The sequence below is a fragment of the Protopterus annectens genome, chromosome 12.part0 (assembly GCF_019279795.1).
Source record: "Protopterus annectens isolate FY-2018-M chromosome 12.part0, PAN1.0, whole genome shotgun sequence".
NCBI classification, from domain to species: Eukaryota; Metazoa; Chordata; order Ceratodontiformes; family Protopteridae; genus Protopterus; species Protopterus annectens.
Window position 1 is genome coordinate 839,627,845 of NC_056746.1, and position 12,286 is coordinate 839,640,130.

The following is a 12,286-nucleotide window of genomic DNA, read 5'->3' on the forward strand; positions in this document are numbered from 1 at the left end:
GTAGGGAGGAAGGATATTAGCTAGAGCAGGACAGTTAGATGGCTGAAATATAAGTTTGTGTGCTGTTGTGAGCTGCAGATAGGTTAGGTAGTTTGGTAGTTCTAGCCAATGTAGGGATTGAAGGGAAAGGCAATGATGGGTGGAATTTTTACAGTTTGACGCAAATTTAGAGATTTTGTTATAGCAGCTTTCTAGTTTGGAGGTGCTGGAGTATGACAAGTTGGTTAAGAGAGGGGCTCCATAAAGTAAAGAGGGCAAAAGGTAGGTAGTGGCCAGAGTGTGCCTTGTGGTGAGAGAGAGAAAGCGATCACCCAACATCAAATAATTGAAGGTAGGCTTTTCCTTGAACAAAAACATTCTAGATACCCATCTAGACTCCATTGACTGGACTTCAGTTTATCAACAGGACCCAACTTAAGCATGGGAATACTTCACTGCTACTCTAACTCAACTACAAAACTCCTTCCCTAAAAGTAAAACAGAGATGAAAGGTCACCTTTGCCCATGGCTAAACATCATTAAAATTATGACAGAAAAGGGACAGATCTTGGAAATCCTGGAAGCAAAATCCAACAAATAATGAAGCACATGAGGTATACTCAACAAGTAGGTAATCAAACCATGTAGAAACAAATTCAGTATAGTATATATTAACTTAGACAAAAACAAATCAACATTGTTAATGAGCCTAAACATTTTTGGACTCAGATAAAAAAACTACCTGGTAGCATCACAAAGGTTATCCATTCCTAAATAATTCATCAGTAGACCTTCTTCAATGACTATAATGATTTTCTCATCTCATCCATAAAAGTATAAAGTGAGCAGTCACAACTCCAAAAACACTGACATTGACACTTCCACCCAACTATACCCCATAGATGAATATGCTGCCACTTTCCACTTCTCAGAAGTATAAAACAAGGAAACCAGAAAACTACTAGAATACATAATTCCCTCTTCCTCTACTAAATTCCCTTTACACCCCCCTTTTCTTAAAAAGACTGCTGTTGAAATTCCCAACCTCATCACTCATATCTTCAGTCTATTTCTCATAACAGGAATATTTTAAGCAGTCAGTTGTTCTACCACTCACAGACGTTTCTTCCTATAAAGACTATAGACCTATCTCTAACCTCTGCCCTATTCCAAAAATATTTGAGAACCTAATTTATAAACAAATCTTGAATCACAAGTATGGCTTACTATCTGACCATCAGAATGCATTTAGCTCCGTCACAACCCTACTCATTCTTACTAACAACATCTACTCCAACATTAGCAATGGCCTGTAAATGTGGCAGTGTTCATTGATATGATCAGAGCATTTAAAATAGTCAATCACAGTTCACTGCCACACAAACTAAAAAGATTAAACTTTGGAGTCAGTACCATAAAATAGTTTAAAAGTTACCTAACTGATATAACCTTTTGAGGGTATTGTAGCAATCAATACCCTGATAGAGGAACCCTTAATACTGGCATGCTGCAAGGCTCAGTTCTCACTGAAACCTTTGAATGCTAAAGATTACATTATATGCAAATGACATCTTTCTGCTTGGAACAAACAAAACTCCCTCAAACTGACAATCTCAGCTGCAAAAGTACTTTTCTGCTCTTTCTAACTGTACCCATGCAAATAAACATCTCATTAATACAAAAATGTGATGTTATTTTTATCACAACCAAAACTATCCCATTTTCCAGAAATTAAAATAAATGATAACCAGAACAACATAATACCCAACATTACTGAATATAAATACTTAGCACTAACCTTAGCCCCTCACTTACATTGTTATCACATATTGATGTCATCACAGGCAAAGTCTTATTCCAAATAAAAATGTGCTACATGATTTCACATCTCCTGTCACCTATAGCTGCAGCAGCCACAGCTAAGAATGGTTTGATGCCTAAACTTGAATACTGTTTACCAGTAATTACCCTACACTCATCAAATAACACAGATGGAATACAAATAACAGACAACAAAGTTTTCAGATGTATTGTTGTTGTACCCAGTTCTTAGACACATCACTGCCAATTAATAAGGGATGTCCAGTGGCTTCTGGTCGAACACAGAGCCACATACCCCTTCAGCTGCTTATTATTTAATCTTATAGTCAGCACATTGTCCCCCTCTAAGAGGACATCTATAAATAAGAGAGCAAATGAACTCCCTTAGGCACAATCAAACCAATAGTCTATTCCTCATACAATCTCCATTTAAAACTTTAGCAGGTGAAGGGAATGTCACCCACCTGGGACCTGCAACATGGGATCACCTCCTGACTGAAATAAAAGCAGATACAACAAATGAATTAAAAAAAAAAACATTAAAAACTCACTTACACAATGACACCATGTGCAATTGTTTCAGGGACAATGGTTGATTACTACACAACAATAAACCATAGTGCAATATCCTGAATGTCTCACCTACTGTATATATATAGTGTATAAAAATGTATCCATTTTGACTAAATGTATTGTATATAAATGTATGCTAAAGACTATGTAGATGTGCATTTAGGACTGTGTCACCCTCATTATTTTTGTTTACATTGTTATTTCATTGTGTATTGTTTTGTATAATGTTCTCTATCCTGGGTCATGGATGAAAAGGTTCAATTGATTTGTCTGCCAACTGGATTAACAAATCACAAATAAAGAAATCAATAAATAAATAACCATGGAGATATTAAAAAGAGGCAACAGGAATACATGGAAGGCTTCTATAAGAAGGAACCTAACATCAATGATACATATGATGGTGTGCTTTACATCCTATAGCCAGACAGCCTGAAGAATGAAGCTAAAATGGCCCTGGAAAGGCTTTTTAGTAACAAAGGTATTGGAAGTATTAGATTCCCATTTGAATTGTTTAAAAGTCTGCAAAATGATGCTGTTACAATGTTTTTTGAAATTTGCTAGAAATGTGTGGACTAAGAACTGTCAGATGTACGAGCTGGTTTTAGGCCTTCTGTAAAGTCTTTGATTGTGTAGACCATAATAAACTGTAGCAGGTTCTTAGAGAAATGGGGATATAGGGTCACCTCATTTACCTCCTGAGGAGCCTGTATGTAGAACAAAATACAACAGAATTGAATGTGGAATAACTGACTGTTTCAAGAGTAGCAAAGGAGTGCTGCATATTATCACCCTGCTTATTTAATTTACATGCTGAATATATCATGCAAAATGCTAGGTTAGATAAATATATACTGGAATCAAAACTCGCCAGGACAAATATTAACATCCTCAGGTTAGCAGATGAAAACTCTCCGATGGCTAAAAGTGAAGAAAAGATGAAGACCCTGTTGGTGACTGTAAAAGAAGAAAGTACAAAATCTGGTTTGTTGCCCAACATCACAAAAATACAAAAAAAATGCCATTTGTCTCTGTCATTTCTTTGCAAGTAGGTGGGTAAGAAATGGAGGCAGTGACGTTTTATTTTCCTGGACTCAAAGATTTTTATAGATGGGATATCAGTTATAAAATACAAGTCAAAGCAAAGGTTTTCACGGTGATAATACATGAGTGTTAGATGTGAACAATACATATAGGTATGAACTAGAATACTGATGCTTTTGAACTGTGAGACTGGTAAAAACTTTTGAGAATTCTGTGGACTGCAAGATCGATTCACTCAATACACAAGAAAATAAACTCACAATGTTCCCTGAAAAGTGTGATAGTAAAACTAAAACTCATATACTTTGAACACATAGTCAAATAGGATCACAAGAGAAGATACTGATGCTGGGAAAGACTGAAGGTAAAAGAAGAGGTGGCACAATGGCCAAGATGTACAGACAGCATTACCAAGGAAATAACTTTGCAAGAATTTAAAGATGTGGTCACTATCAGCCAGGCCTAATATGGTAAAGCCCCTGAAGACAAAGAGTCAGACTTGACTAAATGATTAAACAGTAACAGTGTATCTTCACACACATTACATTTCAAACTCTTTTGAAAAGAAACAAAACTAAGTGAAGCTTAAACATTCTGATAAATTATGTTCAGTAATCTCTGTTTTTTTTAAATACTTACTAATTTTCTAAATGACAAACAACATAAAAATGAACATAAATGTTTCTGATACAGTGGTACAAAGAAATTTGCATCATGAACTATAGCATCTCATATAAAAATATATTCATAGTTTGGCACCTATGGTGCAGAGGGATAAAGCCCTTACTGCATCTCAGCTGCCCCATGTTAATCAGTGTCACAGACACTGGAGGGGCCAAAGGGGGAGGATGGGACTGAGAGGCTGGGGTCAGCTTAACCATCTCGGGAAGAGGGAGGCAGCCTAGACTCACTGTAATAAGCTGCATATGAGCCTGGCAAGCACTGTACTACATAAGCAGTGAGACATTTAGTCAGGTAGTTGCACATGCATGAGCATTTGCAGCCACCTCCTGAGGGCAGTCATCATGTAGCTGTCAAGGCTGCTGTGAGTAGAACTCATCTAGTGTCCAGTGCCATCCCACAATCTGCTGACCCTGAGCGCTAACCTGAGGAGCAAAAAAAAAAAAAAAAAAAAAAAAAGAAAACCAACCAACAAATTAAAAAAAGCAAAAGATCTGTAATCCAATGTGGAGCTCCTCAGCTATAGAGCAATTGAGGCCCATTTGTCTGTCTCCTCTCCTCCCCCATTCTTTTTCTTCTTCAAACTGTATCAAACTACTAGCAACAAATGTAACAGCTACAGCTAAATACAGTCACAGCATTGATGCTTACTGTCACTCATTTCTTAATGCCTGTACTGTATTAGACCACACACTGAGTACTGAAGTGCTTTGGCAAATGCAGTACTGCCATTCCAAAACTGAATGCTGGTACTGAGGAGCTTGACCCTTCCCCCCACCCTAGCTACACTTCTGGTAGGAGGTAGGGCACACTCCTCAGAAGCAGTATGATGCTCACCTGCAGCCAGCCTTAATCTCTTCACTGGCCCAGAACATGGGGTCAGGCTGAGTTTGGGGGAGGTTACAGGGAGACCAGTAGACCCAATGAATGAGGAGAGGAGCTGATGGCGGCTGATGGTCAGCTATTGAAAGAAAGAAAAGATACATTTATGAATAGCATAAAAAAGTAAATGTAATATAGCAACTTCATGTATAATTAACAAAAGTAATTTAGATATGTTCAGCATTAACAACTTTTTTCTATTTACTAAATAATCTTTCAAAGTTCAAAGTCAACTTTAAGCGACTTGAAATTATAGACTTAACAGTTACATGTTTTAAATGTCCAAGTAGACTTTAAGATACTGGAAAATCTAGTCATAATATTTAAGCAACGAGACACAGAAATATCATCTAAGGGTGGTATTCATAGTCTGGGATTTCATAGCTACATAGCAGTTATGTTGTTTCATGCACGTGCAAATAGGCTTAGCACAGGTTATTCATACTGAATAAGAAAAAGTGAAGGTGCTTTGAAAAACATGCCTATTTAATGGCAAAAGCTTCAAGTACCTAAAGTTAAGAATTAAATACATACAAAGCCTGTGTGAAAGCCGTAGGCTTTGAATGACTTTGTATGTATTTTGGACATTGAGGAGGGGATGCGGCTATGAGCAATCACACAAATGACTTAAGACAAGTGTTAGACTGCACAGTTTTTATTATTAAAAACAACTTGTATATATTAAGTCCAAGATGCCATTTCTCTGAATATTCCCTTTTCTCGAAGATATGAAAACTGTCTGCATGTATTTTAACTACTATCTAAGGTAATACAATACTAAATGAAATGTTGTGGCAATGCAAATACATAAATATTTTGTGTATAAATACATGCATTTCATCATCAACCCCCCCCCCTTTTTCCAATTTTCTATATATGGTCAGGGTGTCATGTCACTTGTCGCCATCTCTCCCTCTTCAATGCCACTCTCCTACCTTCTTTGGCACTCATGTCTGACTGTTGTAGGTCTTCTTTCACACAAGCTATTCATCTCTTTGCTGGACACCCTCATTTCCTCTTGCCTTCTTCCGGTCTGTCCCAGATTTTCTTCACCAAATTGTCTTCTGCTTTCCTGTGCATGTGCCCGAACCACTGTAATCTGTTCTCTCTGACCTTTTCTGCCATTGGAACTACATTGGCTTCTGCTCTTATTTGCTCATTTCTTTGTCTGTCCCACAGTGTGTATCCTACCTCTCATCTCAGGCACTTCATCTCCATCACATCTAGCTTCCTCATCTGCTTTACCTTTACTGCCCATGTTTCTGTACCATACAGTAGTACTGGTCACACCACTGTTTTGTACCTATTACCCTTCTGCTTCTTTGGAATTCTTCTGTTAAATACTACCCCTGACCCTCTATGCCAGTTGGCTGCAGCCTCTCTGTTTCTAGCTTTCACCTCCTCATTCAGACTTCCCTTCTACTCAACCACCATTCCTAGATACCTGAAGGTGTTAACCTATTCCAGTGTTTCCTTTCTATCTCAATTATAGCTTCTTCTGATCCCCCCACTTGCTGCCATTACAATTGCCTTATCTGTAGTCAGTTTCTTCCCATGTGCCTTCAGTTTTGCATTCTATTCCCCTAGCCTTTGCTGAAGTTCTTGCTCAGATTCTGCCTGTAATGCCACATCATCTGCATACAGCAACTTTGTTGACCTGTCCCCTTCAACTTGTTTGTTAATGTAGTCCATCACCACTATGGATAGCAATGAGCTCACAGCTGAACTCTGAAGCATACCCACTCCCTCTGGGAAACCCTTTGTAAAACCAAACATTATTCATACTTAAGTTGTTGGGTTCATGTGTATAGCTTGTACTAATTCTACCAACGTGTCTGGAACTTTGAACCATTGCAGAACTGGCCAAATCAGCTTTCTTGGGACCTTGTCATATGCTTTCTCCAAGTCTAGGAATGCCCAGTTGGACTCTTTCCTCATTTCTAGTTTCTTCTCAAGTATCTGTCTCACTGCAACCATCAGGTCAGTTGTGCTGCATCCTGATTTGAATCTGAACTGCTTATTTCCCATCTTCCTTTCTACTTCTCAGCATATTCATTTATCAATCACCCTCTCCAGAACTTTCCTGCAGTGTGATAGGAATTTGATACTGCTATACTGCCCACAGTTGTGAATGTCCTCTTTGTGCTTGAACAACGGCACTAGTATAATTATTCTTGAATCATCTGGGATACATGTTTTTCTCCTTACTATGATGAGTACCCACAGCAGTCATTTCTCCCCTGTCTCACCCATCTTGATCATCTCTGCTGTGACCTCATTTGAGCCTGCTGCTTTCCCTGACTTCATTTTCCTTAGTGCCTTGCTTACTTCATCTTGTGTGGGCTCCTCCCCTTCTCTCACTGTAGGCTGTGTCTGGGGCAGTACATTTTCTGTAGGGATTTCTTTATTTAGAAGCTGTTGTAGGTAGTCCTGCTATCTACCTCTGATGTCCTGTTGACTGGTGAGCAGGTTGTTACTGGCATCCCTTATGAAGGGTGTTTGACAATTTCTCTTTCTGCATTTGCCTTGCAACCTGATAGAGTTTTATGTGCCATCCACTGAGTCACTTTCCAGAAGATGGTAGAGTGCCTCTTGTTGCTCATCTCTCTCTCTGACATAGATGACAAGCAGGCGGGGCATTTTGTTTAGATGCTTAAATACATAGAAACACATCAGGATGGATAGCAGCATCATAAAATACAAATAAACTGGCTAACAGACAGACCTTACATACAAACATGCTTACATCACAAAGGTTTACTACAAAATGTCAGTCAGACTTGCATGTGCTTAGTATTTATACACTTGTGCAAGCCCTTGGATAGCTTTTTAAAGGTACATACACACACATATTGATCTACATCCTCCCTCTTAAAAAGATTGCCCTTTATACAAAACAATATCAGAGTTAGATGTGCATTACTATATACATTAGAAACAAAACACAATGTTCATGCCCGAGTTGCTTCATATCTGTTACAGGGTTTAGTGATGTGACCATATCTCGTAACATAACAATCTGGACCAACTTTTGCAACAAGGACAGTCTTCAGTGCACAATTCATATCAGGAACTTCTGGATTCATCACAGGAATGGGAATGTTCTCTGGAACTTCTTCTGGAATTGGAACACTGGATAACTCACTCTAAGACAAAGAGTCTTTCTCACAGGCTATGTGCTGTGGCATAGGCTCAGACAAGGGTCTCAAATGTTTCCGATTCCACCTAAACTCTGCTCCTTGTGATTTCACAATGTATGATCTCGGCTTTGGGCAAATATTGTTCATGACACCAATCTGATCATAACCTTTGGACATTTGCATCCTTACTACTTCTCTTTCTCGTAATCGATTGAGTAGTTTGCTGATTTTTATTGTAGTAGAACTTCTGGGTTAAATGCATCTGCAACAGATTGGCTTTCACTGGCCTGTTGTTCGCTTTCACTGGCCTGTTGTTCTTGACACATGGAACCAGCAATTGACTGCTGATTGGTAATGTGGTATTGGTTTGTCTTGAAAGAAGTCTCTGAGCAGGTGAACCAAGATGTTTATCATGAGGAACATTTCTGAGATTAAAGAGAGTCACGAAAACATCACTATTGTCTCATTTTGACTTCTTCAGTAACTGTTTTGCACTTTGAACTGCACATTCTGCCAAACCATTTGACTATGGGTACTCTGGACTACTTTGACATGAGTAAAGTCCTATTCTTCAACAAATCTTTTGAACTGTTGGCTCATAAAAATTGAAATAAGAGTCTAGTAACACCAAATAATGCTGACCATTCCACTCAAAAATGTCCGTGGCTACTGTTGTCCAAGGTAGTTCAGGAATCTGGTTCAGCTGAAGTGGTTCCTTCTGTTGATGTGGCTTGTTCTATTTCATATGGAACAAGATAAAAGTGCTTTCTCAATGTCTTGTGACATAGAAGGCCAAAATACTAGTCCTCTCACCATTCTTTTGGTAGACTCGGTTCCTGGGTGACCACGATGAAAGACAGTAATGTACTCTTGTTGCAAGGACTTTGGAAGAATTACTTTTGGACCTTTCATAATGATATCTTTGTCAGACAAAATCTCATCTCTGTATGGAAAACAAGGTTGCACTTCTTGAGGTAAACTAGATTGTTTTGACAGCCATCCTTGATTGATAAAGTGGTTGAGCCTTTGAAAAACTGGATCTGTGGCTGTGTGATCTCTTAACTCGTGGAAGAAACATTTCTCACTTCCATGACTTCAAAATCAAGGTTCTCATTTTCATGCTGTTCTGTGATGTTTCTGGGTGATCTAGATAAAGTATCAGCAAGATAAAGAAGTTTGCCTTTTTTGTAGGCAAGACTGAAATTATACTTTTGCAATTTCAGCATCATACATTGCAGTCGGGCTGGAGCTGAATGCACAGGCTTTCTCAAGATTGTGACTAGAGGTCGGTGGTCTGTTTCGAGCTGGATAGGTCTACCATAACATAATTATGAAACTTCGAACATGCAAACACAATTGGCAAAAGGATCCTCTTGTACAATGACTGCACCAAGACCAGATTTCGAAGCATCACATGAAACAGTAACTGGTTTGTCAACATCATAGTATCTGAGAGTTTGTAGACTAGCAATTCTCTGTTTCAGGACATCAAATGCTCTTTGGTGTTGCTCTAACCAAGACCAGGATACATCTTTATGTGTCAGGTCTCTGAGTGGTGCTGATAATTGGTTGAGAGTTATTGAGCCATTCTTCTACAGAGAGGAAGGAGGCCTGAGTTTTCACTTGTAGTTCTTGGAGAGAAAGTGAGGAACAGATTAGTGTAGAGTCATCAGAGTATTGGATGACTGAAGCATGAGGAGTTGAAGTGTGGAGATTGTTTGTAAAGATAGAGAAAAGTAAGGAACCAAGTATGGAGCTCTACCATTCTTCTTCAACTCTACCAGTTTCTTCTTCTTTAGGTGCTAGAGTCCTGAGTATTTCCTTGAAATGTTGTGCTTTCTCTCCAGTCAGCTTTCAGGTCTTAAGCCCGGTCTCTATTGACATTAGAGCCTTCTCTGACCACTGCTTGCAGCTAATTGTGGCAACCAGTAGTTTATGCTGTGGGCTGACTGTTTCACTGGGATAACTTTGCAATCTCTGAGTCTAAGCCAATGCCCTTTCCTTACTCAGAAGAAATCTACCCGAGTTGAATGTTGGCCACTTTTGTATGTGATCTTATTACTGCCTGTCTTTCTGAAACATGAGCTGGCTACCATCATACCATTTACCAGACTGAAGTCTGGAATGGCCTCTCCTTTTTTATTCCTGCTGCTCAACACAAGTGGATCCAGGCAGTCCTCATATCCTGTTCTTTCTGCCCTGATATGTGCGTTCAGATCACCCATTATCAATTCCTGTTCTCCTGCTTCATCTATTAGGTCCTCCACACCTCGATGGTCCTCCAATAAAGCAAGTAACCAAATCTCGGGCATGAAACAAGTTTATTGCAGCAATAAAGGTTCTCTCATTAATGCTACACTTGTGTAATATGTTTTTGTCCTTAACTTCTGTGCCCGAGATTTGGTTACTTGCTTTATTGGAGGACCATCGAGGTGTGGAGGATTTGTTATTTGGTTGTTATTGCACCTTTTTTCTTCTTTTTGTGGTGATCTATTAGGTCCTGCAACTGCTGTCTGAATGTACTGCTTTACTCACTATTACAACCCTGTTGTGGTGCATAGACTGAGATTATGAATACTGCTGTATCATGACACTGAGTCTAGTTACCATGAATCTGTGACTAATTCTGATGACATCCCTCAGGATCTTCTGAAGCCTCTCCCTCACAACAATTCCCACACCATTTCTAGCCTGTCCTCCTCCAGAGTAGTTCTTTGCTGCACTGCCCTTCTACCTTGCTCCTGGATACATAGGATCTCCAGCATTCTCCTTGCCATCATGTCATCGACTTCCAACACTCATCCTGTCAGTCTTAGTTTTGACAGATTGATTCATTTTACGTCCAGCTTTTTCTCAACAGAGTTATCCTGGGTAACCCAAGCTGGGAAACTGGACACTAGCAGGACAGTAGCTAATTGATCTAGGGCTACTGATCTTTATGGAGGGCACACACTGGCCAATAGGGTCACATACACCCCTTCTGCCATTAACACGGGTCCCTGGCATTGGTCAGAGTAAGCTGGAATACCCATACTATTTTTGGTGACATTAGTCAATTCAACCAAATCAGCTAGAGACATATTTTTACACCATTGAGTGGCTAGCCCTGCTATCTGTGATCCATGTTCTTCTATCTTGAGGATTGGTCTGCACAACCTTTTCCCTTATCGGGCACCATCTAGGTTCCATGCTGCTGCTGCCCACAGCTCAGTTCTTATGTGAGTTTGAGATGGAAATACTCAGCATGTTCTTTGGAGGTGGGAAAAAATCCACAGAGACGCAGGGAGATCATGCAAACTCCATACAGGCATTGACTGGAGGTCAGGATCAAACCTTGTACCTTGTGCATGGGAGGCAAAGATCTAAACCATTATGCCAACTGCTGTCTCTAAATATATACATTTATATACATTAAAAAACATTTGCAGCTTCTGTAGGCCATTGAACCTATGGCAGCACTGTTGGCTGGATCGGCCGGTTGATCCCTGTCAGGGATAACAGCTGCTCATTCAACTCCTGCCAGATATCTATCTTTTTCCTCTCACTGCCTCTTATGCAAGCCTGGATCTTATTCAGGTATGACTCACTAAGAAGATACACCACAATTTTGGTCTCCTTATCTGACCAGCTTGGAGTACAGCCTCACGCCTTTACAAGTACTGCCATCATTTAAAGTTCCAGAACCAGAATGAAGACTATATGGGCAGAGCTGTGGTTCACAAGTATAGAACCACTTGCTCTGGCATATGACATTACCTTAATCAGACCTAAATAACCAGTAGAAGCATAAGACCAGGTATTATTATTTTTGACGAATTTGGTTTGACCAAAAATTCTTTGTCACTTACATGTTTTTTTTTTAAAGAAAACATTCACATTTGATTTATTTAATGGATAAAAGTCATTATGCAATCATCTTTTTTTTTTGTATTACTTAAAATTGCTACTGCTGCTGTGCATTGCCTTAGCTACCTTTTTGGAGTATTTGTACCCCCAAATTTATGGATACAAACTCCACAGTTGCAACATCTTGAAGAAGGGAGAAATGTCACAGAACAAGTGAATCATTGCCAGTGTACTCTTAACCACACTAAAAATGATTTCCTAAGGGAAACACTGATCAGTGTTTCATCTTTGTTTCTTCAGGCTACTGATATTTGAGGAAT